Raw genomic sequence first — 25880 nt, 5'->3', positions numbered from 1 at the left:
TATTGTGGATGTTGGAAATCTGACCTCAAAGCAGAGAACGTTGGAAATACTCAGCAGGTCAGGCAGCATCTGTGGAGAGGAAAGCGAGTTAGTGCCAACCTGGGATTAATTTCGTAACTGCCATCGGCCAAAGACTGAAATCAGCCAATTACTTGCTGGGGCAGCCCACTACAAATTGGTATCCCTCATCAAAATTGGCAGTGTCTCATTTATTGCACAACTAATGTAGTGGATTTCCCCATGGGGTCAGTGTCGGGACCCTTGCTTTTCCTATATTAATGAGCTAGACCTTGGTGTACAGAGCACAATTTCAAAGTTTCAGATGAGACAAACCTTGGAGGCATTGTGAACTGTGAGGAGGATAGTGTAGAACTTCAAAAGGACATAGACAAGTTGGTGGAAGTTCAGGTAGCAGATGAAATCCAATGCAGAGAAGTGTGAAGTGATTCATTTTGGCCGGAAGAACATGGGCCAGAAATTTCCTCCCGTCGGTGGGGGGGGGGGAGGTTGGCCAGGGGTGGGCGCGAACCCGAACAGCGCCCCCAATCGGGGACGCGCCGCCATTTTACGTGGGTGGGCCAATTCAGGCCCGCCCAGTGTGACGCTCGCCCGGAAGCGCTGAGCGCTCCCTGTGCGGGCGGTAGGAGGGTTCCCTGAGAGGTTCCCCGCACTCCTTCGCGCACACGTGCAAAAAAAGATCGCAGAGATCTCCCTGAGGCACGGAGGTACCTCAGGGAGAATTGTTTCAGTGCTGAAGTTACAAACAAAGGTTTTTAACACTTTTAAAACATGCCCCCTCATGTGATACTATCGCATGAGCTGGGACATGTCAAAGAATAAATGTATAAATTTTTATTAGATTTTAAAACACTTCCTGAAACCCCATCCCGCCCATGGATGAGGCTTCATGAAAAATGCGAAGGCCGCCTGGGCTCTTCGCCTGCCCGCCGACCTTAAGGTTGAACGGGTAGCTTATTAAATTGAATTAATTAGGTATTAAATGGCCTTAATAGGCCGAACTGAAAATCTAAATGACGCGCGGTGACGTTGGAACGCCCGCCTGACATCACCGCGCGTCATTTTACGCGTCGGCGAGCGAGCCCTTCCCCCGCTCGCCAACAGGAAAATTCTTCCCATGGTGAGACAATATAAAATAAAGGGCACAATTCTAAAGAGGGTGCAGGTGGAGAAGGACCTGGGTGTATCTGTGCATAAATCATTGATGGCAATAGAGGTTGAAAGAGAAGAATAAACCATACAGTATCCTGGGCTTTATTAATAGGGGCATGGACCACAAGAGCAAGGAGGCTATGTTGAATTTGTATGAGCCACTAGTTCGGCCTCAGCAACATTCCCACTATTATCATATTCTTATGCGATCACAGAAATCGGAAAAAATGGAGCTGTATATGTTTCCAATGGGTGCCATATATTATTCAAATGCCACAGAGGACATCAAAAATGGAACTTACATATTTATATTTGCGTAGAATAAGGTAACGATTTGTTGTCAAGAAAAATGAACCAAAATGACCTTGTTTCTGGAAACAGGACATCTCACGTTATCTGACGTTAAGTGCGTGATTTCGTTTTGGCTTTTGCCTTCCACGGCCCCCCTTCATTCCCCTCGCTGCTTGAATTTTTAATCAAGAAGATGCATGTGTTTCTTGTCATGATGTAAACACTGAAAATCCTGAAAATACACATCACAGCTGTCAGAATCTGCAAAGGGAAACTACCAGTTAAAATCTGCAAGTTCTTATGAAGCTCATTCACAACATTGACCTGCCTTTTCTACTTACAGACACTGATGGGTTCTACACTGTGTAATATCAATGTTCTCTGCTTTGATTTCAGATGCCAGATTGCTTGATTTAATGTTGTGCATTATGATTATATATCCCACCACCAGCACCCCCCAACCCCCACCAAAACAGTCAAAGCTAATTTACACGATCAGAGGGACTTTTTAAACAGAAAACATCAGTTTCTGAAATAGAAGCAGAAAATGTTGGCAACACTCAGCACCTCAACAACAGCAACTTACATTTATATATCGTTTTTATTAAATTTATTCTTTCACGGGATGTGGGCAGCGCTGGCTGGACCAGTGTTTGTTGCCTAACCCTAGTTGCCCTTGAGAAGGTGGTGGTGAGCTGCGTTCTTGAATCGCTGCAGTCCACATGGTGTAGGAGCATCCACAGTGCTGTTAGGGAGGAACTTCCAGGATTTTGACCCAGCGACAGTGAGGGAACAGTGACATATTTCTAAGTCAGGATGGTGAGTGGCTTGGAGGGGAACTTCCAGGTGGTGGCGTTCCCATCTAACTGCTGCCCTTGTCCTTCTAGGTGGCAGAGGTCGAGGGTTTAGAAGGTGCTGTCGAAGGAACTTTGGCGAGTTGTTGCAATAGATCTTGTAGATGGTACACACTACTGCTACTGTGCGTCAGTGATGGAGAGGGTGAATGTTTAAGGTGGTAGATGGGGTACCAATCAAGCCAGCTGCTTGTCCTGCATGGTATCGTAAAATGCAAAATATCCAAAGCTGCTTCTCAGGAGCATTCTATTTCAAAAAAATAACACTGGGACACATAAGGAGATATTGGGCCAGATGACCAAAAGCTCAGTCACAGAGGTAGGTTTTAAGGAGTGTCTTAAAAGACCATTATCTGTGGAGAGAGACACCGAGTTGATATTTCAGGCAGATGATTTTTCATCAGAACTGGAGGAAGGTGGAGATTTCAGTTTTTAAGCATATACAGAGTATGGGAGCAAAGTTTAGTAGATATATGCTAAAACATGAGAAGGTAATTCCTTCCCCTTCGCTTCCCATACAATGTATCTCAAATGCACTCAATCGAACTCTCCAGTTTGTCCTGAAAACATTGTGAGCAATATTGTTTGAAAACAGCAAGACTGTTTTAAATATGGAGAAAATACTTAATTTTTGAAATGTCTTACAATTCAAGCCAAAAATATCGGTTTCCCAAGCTGAACATTCATCGATGATCTCTGGATATATGTAATGTTAAACTAGAGGCCAAAAATGGGTCAGCCTATTCATTCAACAAACTGTGCAAGAAACAGCCATCTATTCTCAAAAAGGTGTTAAATGTGGATAGCTGGTACGAGAACAGAAAATGCTGGAAATACTCAGGAGATGAGCAGCAAATTTGGAGAGGGAAACAGAGTTAACATTTCAGGTTGTGATCCTTCAACAGAACTGGAAAGAGTTAGTGATAGGGAGAGTTTTAAGCAAATAGAGGGGCAATGAAAGGGAGAAAGTGGGGAGGAGGGGGCGGTAGTGGGGGGATGGACAAAAAGGAAGATCTGCAAGAGGTTGGAAGTCAGCAGAAAACAGAAAGATTTTTATATGGCACTTTTCATGACTACCAGACATCTCAAAGCACATTACAGCCAACAAAGTTAGCTTTTGAAGTGTAGTCACTGTTATAACGTAAGAAACACAGCAGCCAATTTGCTCACAGCAAGCTCCCACAAACAGCAGTGTGATCATGACCAGATAACCTGTGTTTGTGATGTTGATTTAGGGATAAATATTGAATAAGACATCAGGGATAACTCCCCTGCTCTTCTCTGCATTGATGTCATGGGACCTTTTACATCCACCCGAGCAGGCAAATGGGACATCAGTTTAATGTCTCATCTGAAAGAAGGCACATCCGACAGCGCTCCCTCAGTCCAAAGGGAATGACGGTGCAAGACCAAAGGAGATGTTAGTGAGACAAGTAAAGAAACAGGAGATGTGTCTAAAGGAGATGTAAATGGGAAAGTCCAGTCAGTACCAACAGCCCAAAGAAATTTGGGCGGAGGTTATGAGCCGAAGTTGCTGAACTCAATGTTGAGCCTGGAAGGCTGGAAAGTGCCTGATCATAGAATCAGGGAGAGGCTAGAGCACAGAAGGAGGCCAGTTGGCCCATCGAGCCTGTGCCAGCAATTGCAAGTAGAGGTGCTATTCCTCCTGCTTATGTCGAAGAGGACAAGGACAGGGAGGTGAGAGTGAGAGTGGGGCAAAGAATTGAAATGACAGGCGATCGGAAGCTCAGGGTGCAGTCTGAACAGAAGTGGTCCACAAAGCAGTTACCCGATCTGCGTTTGGTCTTGCCCATTGGGGAGGGGACCGCATGGTGAGCACTGAATCTGGTTCCACGGGTATCAGGTGCCCTCCGGTGACAGATGCAAGTGATGGTGAACAAAGGCAGTGAGAGCTGACAAGCTGTTCCACCATGGGTGGAGGAATGAGGCAACAACGCTGAGATTCAGATTCCTGGACAGTCAAGCGATATGTGTATAGCACGAGAAAGTGGAGTTGATTTAGATAGCAGCTATGCTCTTACTGAATGGTAGAGCAGGCTTGAAGGGCCTTATGTCCTATTCCTGCTCCTATTTCTTAAATTCTTAACACAACCCAGTCTAGCTCACTTCTGTCTTCCTCCCGTATCCAGAACACATTCTTTCTAACAGGGATCACCAGACAGTGACCAGCAGTAGGAAGCCCAGTGGACATTTTCTGCTCCTCAGCCCACTGTGGTTCATTGTAGCTCCTTTGTCACTCCAGGTGAGATCAACTATGCTCTATAGCACAGGCTGTGAATAGAATTTGCCTTAGTAATCCGTATGACTCTGTTTAGCGCTGACGTTGGCCTTAACAATTGATACATCAGCAGAATATTTTAATAAATGACTTGTATTAAGCAGTTATACTGTTTCTGAAATCAAATGCTGTGGATACACATTGGGGTAAGTACCTGACATATCAGCTCTCACACCTACACGACTGTTCCTTTACAAATGTGGTAAGCTGTACAGTCATCAGTCACTGCTCCTTGAATTCATGTTACAATTGTGAAACAAACAATAGATAAATGTTCACATTCTCACACCCCATTTAGCCTGAAAATAGAAAGAATTGCGTGCTAGCATCGTCAGAGCTAGACCTTTCGGATGAATGGTTTCCCTGAACCTGTGTTCAACAACAACAACAACTTATAGTCATTATAGCACCTCTAACATAATAAAATGCCCCAAGGCGCTTCACAGGAGCAAAGTATGACACCGAGCCACATATGGAGATGTTAGGGCAGATGACCAAAAGCTTGGTCAAATAGGTAGCTTTAACAAGCGTCTTAACGGAGGAAAGTGGGGTCGAGCGGCAGAGAGGTATGTAGGCAGGGAATTCCAGAGCTTGGGACCCAGGCAGTGGTTGGTAAACTGGATGTACTTCTTCTGGTCACCGTTACTCCCTCAATCAAAACCAGATTAGCCATTGAAATCGCTGCGGATTGCGAGAAGCAGCTGCTGGTTTTTCCTTGCATGATAACATTATTGCACTTCCAAATAATCGATTGTACGTGAAGCACAAGTTTTGGAGAGATGTGATGAGGTGCTATACAAATACAAGTCTTACTTTCTTCCCTTTGAATGGGCTGTGCAAACAATTTAAGGAGTTCAACCTGACGGCAAATGCCTGGGCCCACAGCAATGTCAGGCTGGCAGCCCCACCAGGAGAGGTGGGCGCTGCTGAGGCAGGCAAGCCAAGGGTGCCTCAGCATGGAGGCGCCTGCTTTGAAGTCATCAAATAAAGAGGCTCAAAGCTGGGAGGACCATTGGTTCGGAGGGGAAACCCCTCCACAATAGTCATGACGGATGTGATTGTGGCCTTTCATCCCCGTGACACTAGCGTTGGAACATGGAGCCTCTGTCTCCGGTGGCAACCAGGCCTTCCGCCAGGAATCCACCCCAATAGAGCGGATGGCTCCTGCACTTAATGGGGGAAAAGTACCAGCGCTGTTGAGAAGGGTCCCTAAGTGCCTTAATTAATTGCCATAATTGGCCACCCACCTCCGTGGAGCGGGTAGCCCACCCAGTTCCTAGCCCACCCCTGGGGAAGTCCCCTACAGGTGGGCGTGCTTTGAGGAGCCATCCCAACGTGGCACCCCACCTCGCACCCCCCCCCTCCCACCCCCCCACCACCACCGCCTCCCCTCACCATCTCCACGGGGCCAGAAAAATTCAGTACTCCCAGCCTAGTCTCACATAAAAGTTGGTGACTTGCATGAGGAATTGAGGGCTGATAGTATTGTGGAACTCTGCCCACTATGAGCAACTGGGTTCAGAAAAGACGGGGAGGAAACTGGGAAATAAAACACTGACCATTGTAAGCATTTTACAAAGTTACACAACCCTCCCAAGCAGCCGCAGAGTTTTCCTAGCTATTCCCTACTATATAAAGTTCCCAGGTTCTTTGCTTTCCCCACCCCCACTCCATGGCTCTTGGTCTTATTTCTGAGGCATTTCTCAGATAGCGGGAATGTGAGGACTATCACATTAATTATTGTCATGTGATTGAAACATGAAAAACAATTACTTGCCAATTTAAAATCCTGATCCGGTTTCTTTTCCCTTGCCCCATTTAGTGGCCCAGTGTCTCTACAAGTGAGGAATCAATAGGAAGGTGATTGGGGAGGTCAGTCACAGGAATGTTTACATTGATTTTTAATAAACGTCATATTCAAACCCAATGGCTTCAGGTTTAGTCTCAAACTTGGGTGTTTCTGATACATGATTAACCAAGTCCAATTGTTAGGAGCACAAGAATCATTCGATACCTGGTGGTTCTCTATACATTTCTACCTGGCTAAGAGATACTGGACACAGTACTGACTGAAAGCTGAGCACTGTCAACAGGAGGAATGCCCTGCGATTGTTTGACTGCACCATTTTAGTCATCCTGTATCTTAAGTGAGGCATAATCAGAGAAGTGGCCAATCATATCATAGAATCAGAGAATCGTTACAGCAGAGAAGGAGGCCATTCAGCCCTACACATCTGTGCTGGCTCTTTGCAAGGGCAACTCAGCTAGCCCCACTCCCCCACCTTTTTTCCAAAGCAAATTCTTTTCTCTTCAGATAATTAACCAATTTGCCTTTGAAAGCCACCATTGAATCTGCCTCCACCACACTCTCTGGTAGCTATTCCAGATCCTAACCACTCGCCGCGGACAAAAGATTTTCCTCATGTCACCTTTGGTTCTTTTGCCAATCACTTTAAATCGCTGTCTGCTGGTTCTTGACCCTTCTGATAATGGGACCAGTTTTTCCCTTGTTACTCCAGACTCCTGTTGAACACCTTTATCAAATGTCTTCTTGACGTTTTCTTCTCTAAGGAGAACAGTCCCAGCTTCTCCAATCTATCTACCTGACTGAAATTGCTCGCCACTGGAACCATTCTCATAAGTCTTTCTCTCTAACGCCTTCACATTCTTCCTAAAGTGCAGTGCCCAGAACTGGACACAATACACTGAACCAATGCTTTATGAAGGTTCATCATCGCTTCCTTGCTTTTGTACTCTATCCCCTGGATCTTCCAAGCAGTGGAAATGATCATCAGATTGCCGTTGCGCTTGTAAATCCCCCCCCCCAACTCAAACCTTCTACGCATTTCTACCAGGGTCTTCCGAGCCTGGCCTTCACAGAAATGCAAAGTGCGGCGACCCTTGGAGAGCTCAGTCAGAGTGGAGTACAGTCGGGGCAACACAGGGCACACCCACTTTTTATGATGCTAGCTGCCGTATCGTAGGTTTGATGGTCCAGCCTGATTGTTAGTGAATAGATGAGTGAATGGGTGAGTGGATGAATGGTTAATGGGTGAGTGGGTGAGTGAGTGAATGGGTAGGTGGGTGAGGTGGGGAAGTGGTTAGGAGGTAAGTGGATAAGGCGGGGCAGTGGGTAGGTGGATATTTAGGTGAGGAGGGTCAGCGGGTAGGTGGGCGAGGTGAGTGCGGGGTATGTGGGTAAGTAGGTAGGAGGGTAAGTGGGTGAAGTGGGTGAGGTGGGTAAGTGGGTAGGTGAGTGAACTAGGTAGGTGGATATGTGGGTAAGTGGGTGGGGTAGGTTAGTGGTTAGGGTGGGTAGGGATGTGGATGGGTAGCTGGGTCGGGGGCGTAGTTGTGTCAGGTCGGGATAGTCAGGTCAAGTTGGGGGGTACTCGGAGCTGGCAAGGAGGGGCAGTTGGGTAGTCAGCGGGTAGTTGGGTCAGATTAAGGAAGTGTTGGGCGTTCAGGGAGTAGCTGGGTCCGGTTAGGGATGGTTAGATGGGGGTGGGTCAGTTGTATAGTTACCTAAATGTTAGACTAGGTTTTAATCTGTCTATCATTTTCTGGGTAACTACACAGGTAAGTACCATGGAACTGTCCAATGTCAGAGACATTTCCAGATGGTTCCGGGAAGGGGGGGAATTGCCCATCGGAAGTTCTAACTTCCCAGACAATTTCTACATAGGTCTACGAATCAGGTCTTCCACAGGGTCCTATCATGCATCTTTGGCCATGCGTCTGATCTCCAACAATTCGGAGACCAAAATATTTGGCCCCATGCCTCTATGTATAAAGCCCAGGATCCTGCAGACCTTGTTAGCCACATTTCCAACCTGCCCTGCCACCTTCAATGATTTGTGCACATATACCCCAGGTCCCTCTGCTCCTGCACCCTCTTTGGAATTGTATCCTTTATTTTATATTATTTCTTTTATATTACTTTCTCGTTTTCCCAACCAAAATGCATCACTTCACAGGTCTCTGCAATTAAATTTCATCTGCCACATGTCCTCCCATTCCACCTTCCTGTCTCTGTCCTCTTGAAGCCTTTCATTATCCTCCTCATAGTCCACAATACACTGCACTTTCCAACTTTTGTGCCATCCACAAATTATGATATTGTGCCCTGCACACCCAATACTAGCTTATTAACACACATCAAAAAAAGGAGTCACCCTAGAACTGTGTCGGTATTCGCAATGCTGAGCATGGCACCATTGGCAGTGCCCCTAATAAAAATGAGGCAACGCTGCCTCAAAGGTAATGCCAACTCTCCACAGTGGCCCTGCTGTGTGAGAAAAATCATAGGGGCATTGATAAAATGTGTTTCTGACCACTTTCCCCGTGGGAAACCTTAATGTATATCTTCCTCCTGCCCAAGAAACAACTGCTCACCACTCCTCTCTGTTTCCTGTCATTCAGCCAACTTTGTATCCAAGCTGCCACTGTCCCTTTTACTCCATTGGCTTCAACTTTGTTGACAAATCTGTCGTGTTATCTATCATAATATCGATTACAAATCCATTATATCTTTAGCAAGCACCTTTTAGAAGGCTCTGAAGAAAAGTCATACGGACTTGAAACATTAACTCTTTTTTTCTCCACAGGTGCTGTCAGACCTGCTGAGATTTCCCAGCATTTTTTGTTTTTGTTCCTTTAAGAAGTCCATGTGCATCAAATCAAACCACGTTACCCTCATCAGCCCTCTCAGTTACCTCATCAAAAAACTCGATAAAGCTAGTTAAGCAAGATTTGCCTTTAACAAGTCCACGCTGGCTCTTGTTGGGGTAAATGTATTTAAAAATAATTATCTTCGAATTAATAATGTTTTCAAATTGTGATAAATCTGAGGCTATGGTAAGACAATGGGAACTGCAGAATAGGCTATTATAGGTTGTCAGGCAGAATTCTGTGGATGGATGCTGCCTGATCTGCTGAGAATCCCCAGCATTTTCTCTGACTTTAGACTTCCACCATCCCCAGTATTTTACTTTTACGACAGACAAGTGCCCTGTCCTGAGGTGATATCATTATCTGATAATTGTCTCATTGTAAATGAGTCTAGAGTCTGGCATTATGCAGGCTGGAGTAAGGGACATAGTGCTGATTAAATTGCGAAGTGATAATGGCATGATTTAATTAGCTTGCAGTCACCACTCATGCGAGCTGAGCTACGCACCATTACTGCAATTAGCTGGTAATTCAGGTGAAGACACATTTTAAGATGATCAAGTCTGATTTGTTTTTCTCTCTTTTGTCATTTTCAGTTTAGACTTTTGAATTTGTATGTGTTGAAAATGGCGATCAAATTGAAGTTTGCACAACTTGCTGCTCCTTTGAGTGACATTCATGCATCAGGTTTGCGTCAGTATTCGCAATGCTGGCCATGGCACTTTTGGCAGGGCCCCTAATAAAAATAAGGTCACACTACCTCATAGGCAATGCCATCTCTCCACAGCTGCCCTGCTGTGAGAAAAAAAAATCATAGGGGCATTAATCAAATGTGTTTCTGACCACTTCCATTTATTAATTTTAAAAGCAATGGAGATGGTGGAAAGGTGGTGTTTGGAGAAGGGAGGTCAGGTGATGATCTCCAGGAAAATGTCCAACCAGAGTTGGCAAAAGCCAGTGCTTGTACAACAGCAAACAGGCTGTCAGAGGCAAACATTGGATGTCTCACTTTGCTGTTTTGTTCTGGCTGTGTACATGTTCTGCATCACCAGTCTTTCCAGGACATTGGGGAAGGTCTACGTACAAAGTCAAACAGTTGTGGACTCAAAATTCCAGGGCCAGTGAGGGAGAAGTGTCTGGAGCACAGATACATTGTCCAGGGCAGAGGGGCCATTTGGGCTGGAACTTGGTTCCACTGGAATTCTGTCCCTTTTTACTTGAACCAAAAAACATGAATGGGGGTGGGGAGGCGGTGGTAGGGAAGCAAATGAGTCTTCAACTTACCTCCTCTCCCAATTCAAGTTAAGGTCGTGTGACATTCTGCCCTGTACATACTTATAAATCCAAACTGGACTCTTGCAGGAGTTCCCTTTACTAGAAGCCCCAAAAAGAACTGAAGACCAATGTAATCTAGCAGCCTGAGGGGACGGATTACATTTCTGTCCTTGACTTTAGTGAGAACAAAATTGGATTGCCCCTGAAAATGGGTGGGGGATCACAATGTGCAATTAACCCGCGCCTGTTCATGTAATGCAGGCAGCAGGGCATCTGCATGGCTACCTACACATTGACGTGACTTCCGCCTGCAACCAGCACTAACCATGCTGTTCATTGGCTGCGCACACCAGCAGGGAGCACAAAAATGATACTTCTCAGCACAACTTAAAGCTAAGCCTGCAACTTGTAAAGGAAGGGGAGGTGCATTTTGGCTGGAGCAGGCACTGAGAGTCCTGTGTGAGTGAAATCTGACCTGGGGAAAGACAGAAGAATGGCTGAACATGGGACAGAACAGAGACTCAGGTTTTCGGGTGCTGCACTGGAGATCTTGGTGGAGGAGGTGGAAAGAAGGAAAGGTGACACTCCCAATGGATGGCGAAAAGGCAGTGGGAGCAGGTAGCTGCAGAGGTCAGTGCCAGGGGTCTAGCCTTGAGGACTTGAATGCAATGCCACAAGAAATTTAAAGACCTCACACAAGTGGCCAAGAGATATGGATCCATCTTCAAATGCCTTATCCTGTTAGTTACACCAGTAGCCTCAACTGCTTCCTCAATTCACCAAACCCCCATGACTCACCTATCAGCAATCTCTATCAATCAGGGCTCATATGTAACAAGCATGTGCTTCATCTCACTCTCACACACTTAACAATGTTGCAAGCCTCAAACCTACACCTCACGCCTTACACATTCTGCCAGCTATTCAACCATGACATCCACATCACCCAAACTGATTGCACAGCACTGGCACACTTCCTTCACTCTTGCAAGACAAGGGGATTCACAACCAGGGGCTGCAAGAGCTAACCAAAGGGGAAGAGGTGCATCTGCATGTCCTGACCCCATGGAGGAGACAGTACTGGCCATTACTGGGGTCACCATTGCTGAGGCTGTGGCCAGCCAAGGGACTGAAACCAGCGAAGATGACGTTATGCTCATACCTACCTAACCCTCCTTCTCAAATCCTACTGCTCCCTCATCCCCATATTTTCTTCTGATTTACAAGCTGGAGATGTGTCAGCTAGCACATCATACTTCCCCACCCCACCCCCCTCCCCTTACTGCAACCTTTTATTGTACCTTTGTCCCTTTCAGATAGTTCAGAATAGAGACTCAGGTTTTTGGGTGCTGCACTGGAGATCTTGGTCGAGGAGTTGGAAAGAAGGAGAGGTGCAACTTGGCCAGGTAGTGGAAGGAGACCAAAAAGACAGTGATGATGAAGACACACAGTCACTCGATTTTACACTTGTAGCCATGAGCCAGATATGGACGCTGCATCTATCTGAGAGGCTAGAGTTGGGATCTGAGATACTGGACACAAGCGTGCTGCAGCCAATGCACTGGTTCCAAGTCTCCAGAGAGCAAGGCCTTACACTGGTTGTGTTGTAGCGGACTCAGATGAGAACTGCCATGGGTCAGGATACAGAAAAAAGCATTTATAATAGATAATATTCCACATTGCATGTAAACTTTTTAATTGCTCTTGTGAAAGTGCCAGCTGGGGCTCAGGTAGGGGGATTGCAAAAGTAAAAGCTAAATGCTGCAGAAGCTGGAAATCTGAAATAAAAACAGAAAGTGCTGGAAAAACTCAGCGGGTCTGGCAGCACCTGTGGAGAGGGAAACAGTCAACATTTGGGGTAGAGTGTGCGACTCCTTCAGAACTAGCAGAATTGCTCCCTGAACGCCCTGGGTGGCTAAGTCCACATGCTGTGAGGCTTTCTCCCCCTCCCCATCTTCCTCACTGCTCGAATCCAGTGATTTTCACTTGCAGGAAGTGGTCTGGGACATTCTGTTAGGCTAAAGAGGCTATAAAAGTATAAGTTGTTGAGGAAACTTCTCCCTGTCGAATCCTAGCAAATGAACCTATCCTGGCACGATCCCAATCCAGCGCTTAGAAAGGATGTAAACCCACAGCACTGCAGTCGGTATGTGGATAGTGCGTTTATTTGCATTATGCTTTATCTCTTGTCAATTCCTTTCCCTCCCTCAAAAGCGATGGGATCGGTTTTTAGCGCTAGCAGAGAACAGACAATAACAGGGCGGCAGCTTGTTTCCCAGCAGCCAGTTTTCTCTCCAGCTGATGTCAGGTGTTGCTGTGCACTGCCAATTTCCCTCCCCACCGCTCCACCCACCCCCACCACAAGCCCACCATCCCCAACCCAAGGTATGTTGAAGTCAATTGTAAGGTCCTTATATCAGGCTGAGATTAACTAGCTCAGCACCGATGGGGGATCAAAAGCCTCTGCTGCCAGTGTGCTGTGCCGTGCAGAGTCAAACCAGACTTGGTGCCACTGGCCTCTGCAAACTCACACAAGAGTCAAAAGAAGTCTTTTTGTTTTGAAAATCACTCCAGTTACAAGTGGAAACCAAATGATTCATTCATTGAGTGCCCTCTTTGGTTCACTCTACAAACAGGCTAAAGACAAATTCCATCTGCAGCTGGCATAAATGACTGATTCAAATTCTCTGCAGTTTTGTTTACAGGAAAGTTGTTGCATCAGTTTTTTAAAATTCATTCACGGGATGTGGGCTTCGCTGGCTAGGCCAGCATTTATTGCCCATCCCTAGTTGCCCTTGAGAAGGCGGTGGTGAGCTGCCTTCTTGAACCGCTGCAGTCCATGTTGTTTGAGAAGCAGCCTCTGGAACTTCATTTACAGTTCAGGCCATTTTCATACCAATTGAATGTGATCTCTGTGGGGACCTGATTATAAATGCGACACAAGGTGACACTGCACCTTTTCATCCCGCAGCCTGTCCCATTAACACCCTGTTAAAGATCCCTAGTTGCACAACAAAGGATGTTAATGGCCTAATCTTAGGAGTGGTCATTAAACTGATATGCCCATTTACTTCAGCCACGAGAATTATTACTGCAAATCAGGCCATTTTCACTGGTCAATTTAATTCCATTGTGTTCCCGCAGGACTGCACCCTGCAAGTTTAAATTTGCAGCACTTCATTCCTGATCAAACTCGTGACATGTAGAGGCAGTTAATCACTTCTGATTAAATGCCGAGTCAGAATGAGAGTGGCCTTACAGTGTTTTCTCCATATGTAAACTGTGTGGCCAATCTCCCTGTGAGCTGGCAGCAGATGTGCTGTACAGCCATTACAAACTGTTTATGCACATCAAGAATCTATATGGGATGGACATGCATGCATAGCAAGTGCCAGCTTATTGTCATCGAGGTGGGTACACCTTATGAGGCGCATTTAACCTGCCATCTGCACCAATCTTTCCCACAGCTCTGCCTGAGCCTCTCCAACAGGTTCCTGTCTCTGACACAGCACTCAAATGGTCCTATTTAAGTCACAAATTACATCGTCTGTGATGATGAGCATGGTGCTTTTTCCCTCCTGATCTTTCTCGCCCTCTCTGCAACCTTTGATATGTTGACCACTATAACTTCCCCAAAGTACCTTGTCTATGCCCTACTGAATGGAACTGCCCTCATCTGCTTCGATGCTTTCCTGCCCAGTTACAGCCAGGGTATCTCCAGCAATGGTTTCTCTTTCCATCCCTGCACCATTATTATTGGAGTCCTCCAAGGACTATTCATGGTCCCCTTCTCTGTGTTCTGAGATATGTTCTTCCACCTTGGACACTAGGCATGGGACTTGGTTCTTACACAGACTGTAGACATATTCTGGTATCTACTTCACACTTGTTTATTAGTACTACATCTAAACAGTTTACAGAGTAGGCATTTGCTCCTAAGTATGATTCAATTTTCTCTCTCTCTCTCTGAGAGAGAGAGCGAGAGAGAGTCTAACACTTGGCTAATTAGCGTCAGTGGTACAGCCATCATCATCTACGTCATACATTAACATATCCCATCTGTTAACCCTTTATACTACACCTTACCCCAAGTATGCTATTCTACTTTTAAACAACAATATGAAACTATGTCTTTAACTATTTACATTACATTTCTGTAACTCCCTTTTTACAACTGAAGATTCTACCCAACTCCAACTCCTATTCTTACCCTCCCTAAGTCACAGTCCCGGGGCATTCAGTCTCCCACAGTATTCTCAGCCCTGAGGGAAGATGCCTTGGAAATATGAGAGCTTTCTTCTGTACCTGGTAGGACATCACCACCTGGAGAATAGGACAACACTTTTGCAGCATCACTGGGAAGCAGAGTGTAGGGTGCAGGATGACTGTACTGCAATGACAGTGAAGATTTTTCAATGATAGACTGATTCAAGGGAGAAGAATACTGAAGAGAATCGATCTTTGAACCCTCTAGGCCTAAAAGGCAAGACCTCAGGACACTCTGAGGAGATTGTTACTCCCTTGAGGAACACAGGGAAAGAGCTTCAGAAGAGGAATGATCTTCAACTCCAGGGAAGACTGTCAGAACTGTATCATCCACTGCTGTACCAAAGACTGAAAAGGCATTGAAGGTCTGAGATTTCACTGGACTTAGACAACGAAGGAAAAAAATGACCAACTGCCTGTAAGACTGTCAGGAAAAGAAGAGATGATTTTCCAGGAGAGCCATCTACTTTCTGTAGGCAGTGGTAAGACAGCCACGCTTCTCTCTGTACGAGGTTGCTCCGCTCTGGGCAATGGGAAGAAATGCTAAAGCTATGGAGACCAGACAGCTTCATCTTCTGTAATGAGAGGAATTTCTCGTAGACAATCAATTTGGGGTCAAGATTGCTGTACAGGATTCTGCAGCTTCAGAAGTGCTAAAGATTCTGACACAGCTTTTGTGCTGACCTCCAGCTCTGAAAGAAGACTTTCAGCTGGAACTGAAGTATGGGTGGCAATTGACTTTCACCCCTGATAGGTACCAGCTCTTTAGCAGTGTGCTCCTCTATGGACCCTGACCTGGACTTAGGCAAGGCATTCTCTGTGGAAGACTCTTCCTGGACAACAGGAGATCAACTAGGCAAATGCATTTGAGAGTTCAGTGGAACTAGGATCTGAATGCTGTTCAGCTACTAAAAACGCAGTGGACTCCTCTAAAAGGACAACGGGGACTTCATAAGGTGCGTCCATCAACTGGAAAGACGAATCATCTTTTAGGACCTCAAGGTCCAAGAGGTCACTCAGTAAGGTGAGGGATTCTTCCTCATCACTCGCTAGGAAGAGCCAATTCAGGTCCAGCAGGTCATGATGGGGATGGTCACCGTCTGCTGCAGTGCCTTCTGTATGCCCCACCTCTGGCCTGACTTTGTGATTAACTGAGAGATTCATAACTTCCATGTCTGCCCTGGGTCTAGTGGTCCCACAGGAGCTACTGGGCCCAGGCCCGCGTGGAGAAACATTCAACCAGTGAGCAGGCAGGGCAGCAGCCTGCAAAGCTGAGCACCCGCTGAAAAGAATGAGATCAGTAAGCAAAGCATCTCTGTGAAAGAAAGGAACTTGCTGCTGAGTGTATAAGTTTCCTCAGCTTCTGAATGCTGAATTCCCACTGCTTCTAAATAAAAGATTGGCATGAGAGACAGTGGCTGGAATTTTCTGGCCCTGTTGACGACGGGCGTCATGGCGGGCAGGGGTGGACAGGACAATATGGTGAGAAGGCCGAAAATCGGTTTCACGCCAGCCTGAAAGCACAGCGGGATCATCCGATGGTGTCCGCCTTGGCGGAACGCCAATCCCTCTGGAGGCCGATGTGAACCCACTTTGCATCCCGCTAATGCGTTACAAGTAAGGCCCATCCAGAATCGAACCCCCACGCCAGATTTTCCATTACACCAGCAGGAAAACACGCTAGCCCAGAACACGTCAGGACAAGTGTGACGTGTAGAGGTCGGGACTTACTATTAGGGCTTTGCACAGATCACGGACATCCGAGGAGCAGAAGGTGCTGGAGCCCTACAGCTACCGGACCCTGGAGGAACATGTGCACCACATGCTGGGTGGATTCTCATGGACATGGCTCTGCCACGAAGCAGCTCATGGAAGGTGGGGAGGGGGGTCTCCGTTGATGTCTTGGATTTGCTTCGGAACGTCATGGTCTTGGCCGTGGGCTGCTACAGATGATCAGCGAGGTAGGGGGGGAGAGAAAGGTTGAGGTGAGTGGGAGAAGAAGGTGTACCAGGGGAGAGGAATGTCTCGGTTTGACTGGGAGAGGAGGGTGTACTTGGAGGGTGAGGTTGAAGCATAGAAACTAGAAGCAGGAGTAGGCCATTCGGCCCTTCGAGCCTGCTCCACCATTCAACATGATCATGGCTGATCCTCTATTTCAATGCCATATTGCTGCTTTCTCTCCATACCCCTTGATGCCCCTAATATCCAAAAATTTATCAGTTTCTTTCTTGAATACACCCAGCCTCCATAACCTTCTGTGGTAGAGAATTCCACAGGTTGACCACCCTCTGAGTGAAGAAATCTTTCCTCACCTCAGTCCTAAACGGCCTGACCCACATCCTGACACCGTGACCCCTGGTTCTAGACTCCCCAACCAGGGGAAACATCCTCCCTGTATCCAGTCTGTCTAGCCCTGTTAGAATTTTATACATTTCAATCAGACCCTGTCTCATTCTTCTAAACTCTAGTGGGTACAGGCCCAGTCGAACCAATCTCTCCTCATACAACAGTCCTGCCACCTTTGGTACCAGCCTAGTGAACCTTCGCTGCACTCCCTCTTAGGCAAGTGTATTCTTTCTCAGGTAAGGAGACCAAAACTGCACACAATATTCCAGGTGTGGTCTCCCCAAGGCCCTGTATAACTGCAGTAAGACTTCCTTTTCTGAACTCAAATCCTCTTGCAATGAAGGCCAACATACCATTTGCCTTCCCGATTGCTTGCTGCACCTGCCTATTTACTTTCAGTTACTGGTGTACAAGGACACCCAGATCCCTTTGTACATCCACATTTCCCAATATATCACCATTTAAATGATACTCTGCCTTTCTGTTTTTCACACTGCAGCGTATAGCTTCACATTTATCCACGTTATGCTGCATCTGCCATGTGTTTGCCTACACACACACACAACTTGTCCAAACCACCCTGAAGCTTCCTTGCATCCTCCTCACAACCCACAAACCCACCCAGTTGGAAGGGGGAGTGAAGCTGTCAGGCTGGGGTGACGTTGGGAGTGGGGGGACGGAGGTGTTGGGGGGAGGCGAGATTGGGAGAAGGGTGTAACAGGGGAGAATGTGGCAAGTGGGGAGGTAGTTGTAAGGTGGGAGGGGGGGAGGAGGGTGTAAGGGAAGGAGTTCGGAGGGGGGAAGGAGTTTGGAGGAGGAGGAGTTCAGAGGGGGGAAAGAGTTCGGGGGAGGAAGGAGTTTGGGGGGAGGAATGAGTTTGGAGGGGAGAAGGAGTCTGGGGATAGGGAAGGAGTTGGTGGGAGAGGTAGGAGTTCGGGAGGAGGAAGAGGAAGGAGTAAGAGGGGGAGCTCCAGGTGAATGTGCAAGGGGGGGGTCTGTGGAGTCACTGACAGCCTCCTGGGGAGCAAACTGAGGCTGGGCCTGGTAGGAGGGAATGGTCAGTATGAGAAAGGACAGGTGAGAGGGTGAGGGGCGATGATAGCAATGGAAGGGGCAGCGAGGGTGGTTGGTGAAGACTTAGAGGCAGACGCGGACCCTGGGGGTGGGAAGGAGGAGGTTAGGGAGGAGGTCAGAGTGAATGGGGGTGGGATTCTCAAGAAGGTAGAAATGAGCACATTCACCTGGACATCCTGGAAAGAAAAGGGTTCGGATTGGTAGGTGAAGGTTGGGGGATGGAAGGTGATGCCAAGGGGATCAACAGTGATGGGGGAAAGGAAATGGGTAACTGGGGGAGGGGAAAGGACGGGGAAGCTTACAAGAGCAGAGCCTCGTGTTGGACAGGCCCAGGTGCTGCATGGGAGTGTGGTCAGTGGTGGGCGGAGATACAGGTCAGCTCAGGTAGACAACTGGAAGAGAATCCCAACCAGCAGCATTGGAAATGCTCAGGAATTGAGTTGAGTGTGATAGAGGAAGGCTCCGCGTGTATGGGAGAATGCTTGCATGAGACCCCAAAAGGCCCTGACACACACACACAGACACTTCTTCCTCCAGAATCACTTGTGGTCCAGCTGAGTGCAGCTGAACTTCTAGTCGGGGGGGCAGGGAGTGGGGGGGATGCAGTGGGAGGACGCACAAAGCCTGTAGATGAAGCTGAAAGACAACATTACACATTATTCCGTGAAAGTGAATATATTTCAGATTATAAAGTGACAACATGTGTTTACCCATCCAACCACTTGTGATCAGAAATTCTTAACTTTTCCAGGACTATCACTTCTTTTAGGTGCTGCCCTGACATCCTCTGCAGGGGTGGAGACAGACTGTGCAATGGTTGGCTCTGTTGCCTCTGATGGCTTTGACCTGTGTCCTCTGGAAAGCCAAGGCCTTGAGGGCCCCGGCTTGTTTTGGCTGTCCCCCTGTGGGTCAGCTGCTCCCTCTGCAGTGACAGAGGATGATTTGAGGGGGTCACAGGCAAAAAGGATTCAACGGGAGAGCACAGCCTCTGAGATTCCTAAGTGGATGACCCAGAGGTGTCCAGCTGCCACTCCTCCTCCCTTCGGGTGCCCGGGGGCTCTGGCCTGACTCCTTGAGGGGAAGGAGCACCTGGAGGGATGTCAAAGTGCCCCATTTCCCTCTCGCGTTGCCACTTCAGGAAGTCACCCATGGCTATTGTGATGGAGTGCAGATCTGTGTGCAACTCTGTGTTCTGCTGGACAAGGGTCTCCTTGGCGTCTGCCATCCTCCCCATGGAGACCTCCATATGCGCACATGTGGGCACCACTTCATCAGAGAGCAGGTGGACGCACTCCTCCGACTCACATGCCACTCTTCCAACAGGGCTTCCAACATCTGCGTGATGTTCCCCTGCCTTCTGCTGACTCTCCAGGATGAGTTGGAAGACCGTATCCAGAGGCTCGTCATCTGACTCGGACCTCACATGCCTCTTCCCCAGCAGTCCTCCGAGTGCCAGGGAGCTCGGCTGAACCTGCCTCCTCCTGCTGTGGACACGTGTCCATGCGGTGACCACCAGATTGTGAACCCGAGCCTGCTCTAGATCTAGGTCCCACCGAGGTGTGTATCCCTGGGTTGGTGGAAGGGGGGGGGAAGCGCTGTGACGGGTCTTCCAGGCTGCTTATTTCCAGGCCTTCAATGGAGGGGGTGACCGCTTGGCTGGAGATGAGGACGTGGATGGAGCTGAGGGACTGGCTTGATGAGGGCACTGGCTGCTTGGCAGAGCTCCCTATGAACCAAAGTACAGATAACCAGTGCATGGCAGCAGAGTCAAAAGCAGGAGAGAGAGAGCACTCACAGTTGCTTTGAGAGAGGGATGATGTCGTACAGGATCCTCACACCAGTGTTCACTGCTGATCTCACCGTTGCTGTAGGCATGGTCCTCATCCTCACCAGTCAGTGTGATGGCGTGCTCCTCAAAGTGAGTGAGAGGCCTAATGTGGACCATCCCATCCCCGGTCTAGGACCTCTCCCTGCTGTTGTGAGCCAGCTTCTCCCGCATGAAGATAGACGGAGAGAGTGTGAGCAGGACACATGGCACTGTGTGGAATGTTTGTGTGATGAGCGGAGCCATGGACAGGATGAGGATGTGAACTCGAGAGGATATGAGCCTGATGGAGATGTGAGGGTGTGTGTGAAAGTTAGTGGTGTTGTCCCTTGAGGTGTGAGATCCCTGTGGATGTATAATGGGTTTGAGAGTGTGTGAGTTGAGAGTGATGAGGTGGTTGACTCATCCTGGCAGAACAATTGAGACCATTCATCCTCTTGCGGCACTGGATGGCTGACCTCCTCTGTTCTCCAGTGGCACTGACTGCCGCTGCCAGCAACTCACAGGCCGGATTGGTGATCCTGGTGGACCTCCTGCGGCCAGAGTGGGGGTAGAGGACATCGCAACGGCCTTCCGTTGCGTCCAGCAGGCACCCCAGAGAGGCGTCACTAAATTTGGGGGCTGTCGTCTTCTTTGCTTTCGGGGTCATCTGAAGACATGAGGCATACATGAGCTCTGAGCGCTTTACATATGGTGCCTGGAGCGAGGAAGCGCTGAGGTCACGGTGTGGTGGACAAATCCAAGCCTGCCCGCCAGCGATCCGTCGTGTTTCCTGTGAATGCATTATTAATGGAGCTGGGACACACCAGGAATGGGACAATATGGTGCAAAAAGCCACCATCGCAGCCAACGGGTAAAACGTCCTTTTCCCCATCCGCTACTGCAGCTGGTGCAAATCTGGGACGATTCTGTCCGCTGAGTCATTCAAATGATGAGCATCATTTGGCTCTAGGGTTGCTAGAATTATGCCGACATCGCCACTCAATAAAGGTGCACATCAGTTGTGAAGAATATAAAGAAAATCAACGATCTGTCACTCCTTGTGACTGAGAGGAGCAGATAATCTTGCTTTCGATTGGAAAGTCTAGCTGCCTGGACCTTGTAATTTGATGTCTGATCAATGAAGGGTCATCGGCTGAAGCCAGTTGAGGACGTCTGCTAATATGTTAACAGCTTCGCCAGTATTAATTTGTGTTGAAGCCTTGAACTTGGACTGTAACTGACCAACAGTCCGGGTTAAGACTTTCAGATGAAATGTTGAACTGAGGCCTGGCCCTATGAATGTGAAAGATCCCATGATACTGTTCAAAGGAGAGCAAGGAATTCTCCCTGGTGCCCCGGGCAATATTTGTGTTGCAACCAATATCACTAAATTAGATTACCCAGTTATTATCACACTGCTACATATGCTCTACCTGTCCAACCACCCCCCACCCCCTTAAACCAGCTTATATTTCACCTCTTTTCTATTTTTCCTTAGTTCTGATGAAGAGTCATTCGGACTCGAAACGTTAACTGTGTTCCTCTCCGCAGATGCTGTCAGACCTGCTGAGTTTTTCCAGGTATTTTTGTTTCTGTTCTACAAATCTAACCTGCTTTGCTCACACAAGGTGACAAATACTGCAACACATCAACCATTTCTCGTACAATTTACGTGATCAACCTAAACTCTCTCAACAAAACACCTTTGAAAGGTCTATCAGTAAAATTAATTTTGCACGGCATGGTGGCCTTTTCATGGAGTGAACTTTTCTTTCGTCATATTTTCTGATTCACATGAGTTTTCATTTGAGCTGTCAGTAAATCTCTCTCCTGAAGGTACTGACTATTCATCACACAAAGTGGCATTCCTTCGTAGACGAGCCCTATTGGTGAATGCAGCAGGCTGTTCGAGCGTGGTGTGCTTCTGAGTCATACCTGATTCTGTCCCCGCCGGTTGTTCTTCCCCATGCACTTTTCAAACATCTTTAATAGGAGAAAATAGAATGCAAAATGCTGCAGACGCTGGAAATCCAAAAAGAAAACAGCGAATAACAGAAACACTCAGCAGGTCAGGGCTGTGGAGAATGCAAAGTGGGGTTAATGTTTTAGATTGACACTATGACTCATTGTTTCTTTCCCATGAACACTAAGGCAAATTGTGGTGCTCTCAACTGACCTCACCTATCACAGCACAAAGCAGGGATCACACTTGAGACTTTCTGACACACAGTAAGAGGTTTAGCTGTAGTTTAACCCTTAATATTAAAATTAATTGGCAACAGTAAAGTCTAATCCAGATTATTTTAATCAAGAGAGTATTAGACAAATCCTTTTCTGGCTGATGTCTCCTCCCCCTCTTCTCGAGAAAGGAACGATGCTTTGCTGGGAAAAGGTGCTTTTGGGTGCAGGGTCCTCCCCTTCACTGACCTCATGGTCATTTAACCATTTGTGAACATGGTGAATGCGATCAACCTCAGAGACCCCAGGGCTAGGAAGAGGAAATCCAGCTCTTGATCATAACCAGTTACCCTCGCTAGAATGAAGGTATGCAGGGTCTAAGGTGCAAACATAATTGGGCTGGTCTGTGATGCATTCCATGGTCGAATGACCCACTAACATTCACTGCATTGGCGGGCGTGTGAGGAATGACCAGTCATACATAATGCTAGAGGAGTGCCACTAATAAAGCCATCATACCTCAGTAAGGGCCATTCATTCTAAAAGATGAAGGGAGAAATGGGGAGAAGAATTGAAAAGCTAATCTCTTGAAAAGCGAAGTGGATAAACAAACTGTCCAGGCTGGGATTGAACCAAATAGATAACAAAGACCTGAGATTAAATTCCTAGTTCATTTTGAGTTTGTTGATTTTTAAAAAATTCTTTCAAAGGATGTGCGTGTCACTGGCTAGGCCAGCGTTTATTGCCCATCCCAAATTGCCCTTGAGAAGGTGGTGGTGAGCCGCCTTCTTGAACCGCTGCAGTCCATGTAATGTAGGTACACCCACAGTGCTGTTAGGAAGACAGTTCCAGATTTTTGACCCACCAACGTGAAGGAACGGCGATATAGTTTGGGAGGTGCACAATGAGGGGCCTTGATAAGTTACTCTAGTGTGTCTTGTATATGGTACACACAGCGGGCATGGTGCACCGCCAGTGGAGGGAGCGAATATTTAAAATGGTGGATGGGGTGCTGATCAAGCTGGGGCAGGGTGGTGGGCTGTTAGGATTAGCCTCAGTTTTCCTGGATGAGGAATGGGAAAATCAGCCAGCATTCCCATTTCAATGAGCCATGGAGATTACACTAATGTGGAAAGAATTGGGCTTGACCCTGCTGTTCGCTATGGTGTGATAGCTGACAGAGAGACTCAGCCACAGATCTCCCTGCATTTGCGACCCCCCCCACCTCACCCTGCAGTGAGCTCGCTGGTGCTGCACATGAACAATGAGCCCAAAGTATGCAGTTCCTGACCAGTCCCAGGATGACTGTAAATTCCAGTCTTGGCCATTTGCACATCCCAGGAGAATCCAGGGTAAGACCGGGCATTTGCAGAGGTGGGTGCAGAGGATGATAATGGGGGGAATGAGATACGGTTATTGGTGACCCTGGGGCATCCTGACGACCAATAGAGCTCAGTCATGATTGGGCAGAAACATCCTGTGACGCTGAACAAATTTGAATTTGGGCTACCCTGTAGACTCACCACTGAACAGGGCTGGCCACAGCATTGTCCTTTCTGGATGCGCCTACTTATGGCATCCAACAACTTACTGAACTAGAAATTGAGCCAAGAGGAACTGTCCTTACTGCTTTAATAGAATGGCTGTATTGGGCCAGTAGGAAATGGAGGCCAAATTTTTCTCCCCACTCACAGCGCTCCTTCCACCCTCCCCCCTCCCACTCCAACATTGAAACCTCTGGAAATCCTGGAGAAGCATAAACGGATGATCCTAGGCTCTGCCCTCATTTCCTAAGCTTTACCCCCTTTTCTTCCTGTACTCCAGTGAAAATCAACCCTTCAGTGTCTAGACACCCAACTACCTTTCTTCTGCTCTTCAAACAACTCAACACGTCTGCTGCACTGAACCCACTGAACAGATCCCTTGCCTCTGCCTTCAATATCTTCACCGCCCAAGTCTCTCTGTCTCCCATATCCATTGTTCCACAAATATGATTCTCATCTTCTTCGAGGGCTACATGTTGAAGGTATCTGGTATACGCTTGACATATAGGCCCAATGCAAGTAATTGCTATTTGCAACCAGACCATTGAAATAATACCCTGTTTCCCTCCTTATCCAAAAGTTTACCCTGATTGGTAATAACAATTCCAGGACCTTCTTCATGACTACAAATCACCTCCTTGTTTTCTGCTCTCTCATCCTAATTTTTAATGCAAAATTTGAGGAACTCATCGATTTGCTTTACCAAAAGGCTAAGATCATCCACTTGGCTGCATCAACTACCTTCTACCCTATCCTGGACCCCCTGAGACCCTCGCCTTACCCTAATCCTATATTGCTCTTTATTTTCTTCTTCAATGTCCTCCAAGCCTTCATCAGGTTCATTTCATTCATGGAACCTACTTTGTGTGCTCTTGTTCTTCTTCTGACTCAACTCCTCATCACACAACTAAACCTTTTCCACTCAGTACATCCTGATATTTTCAATGGCTTCCTCACCATAGAAAACCGATTATTTTCAAAGAGCAAATTAGGAAACGCAGAAAATCGACAACACAAAAGGAGGCCACTCGGCCCATTATGTCTGTACTATATTTTGATTCAAAAAAGGAAAGAAAGACTTACATCTATATAGCGCTTTTTATGACCACTGGACATCTGTAATGATGAAAGCTCTGTATCATCATCAGGTAATGATGAACTAGAAAGCTGTGCCCCTAAGATTACCCACCTTTAGGGCTGCTTCATCAGTACAATCACGTGACCCTCTAAAGGCAGTAGGAAAGTTTATACCTACAATCACTACATTTCCTCACCCTTTAGTTTTTTTACATTTCTTATTTACGAAGAATACTTTAATCTACAGCACATACATATATACACAGGCCATGTGGTTAAAGGTTAAGTCTCTGAGGCGGTTTTCTAATTCAGTTAGCGTGGCGTAGCTCCACCACTTGAGATTCTCCCACTGGATTGACATGATCAGGAACTGCAGCATCAGGGACATCCTTAGACAATGGCAGTTCAAGATTAGGTAATTTAACAGAGACGTCAGATACGCCTATTCTACGTCGATCTGTCACCTCAGGGATTAAGGTTGGACATCAATTACAGGCGGAATAACTGGTTGTTGGAATGTTGTTCTACTCCTTGGACGATCCCCATGTTTTCAAACAATCTGGTCTTCCACTTCCACTTGGAATGACAAGGGTCCAGTTTCAGAGACAATTATACCAGGAACCCAACTAGGACCATTTCCAAAATTCCACACAAAAACTGTAACTCCCACTGTAAATTTTCGAGCTTTGCTATGAATATCGTGATTCAATTTCTGATTACTCTGGTTCTTGACTAACCTCCTCACTAAGTTTGGAAACACCAGACTTAACCTTGTACGAAGGCAGTGTTTTATCAGTGATTCAGACAGTGTTGAACATATAGTTGCATGAGGAGTCATACGATAATTGAAGTCGTAAGGAAATGTGAAAGTCGAGTTTCTAAAGTGCCTTCGGATAACTACTTCATTCTTGATTTGAAAGTTTGCACTGCTCTTTCAGCTAACCCATTTGATGAGGGATGATATGGTGCTGTTTCAATATGTTTAATTCCATTTAAACTCATGAATCTCTGAAATTCTGTACTAGCGA

The sequence above is a fragment of the Cetorhinus maximus genome, chromosome 4 (assembly GCF_964194155.1).
Source record: "Cetorhinus maximus chromosome 4, sCetMax3.hap1.1, whole genome shotgun sequence".
NCBI lineage: Eukaryota > Metazoa > Chordata > Chondrichthyes > Lamniformes > Cetorhinidae > Cetorhinus > Cetorhinus maximus.
Note: the sequence above shows the minus strand (reverse complement) of the source record.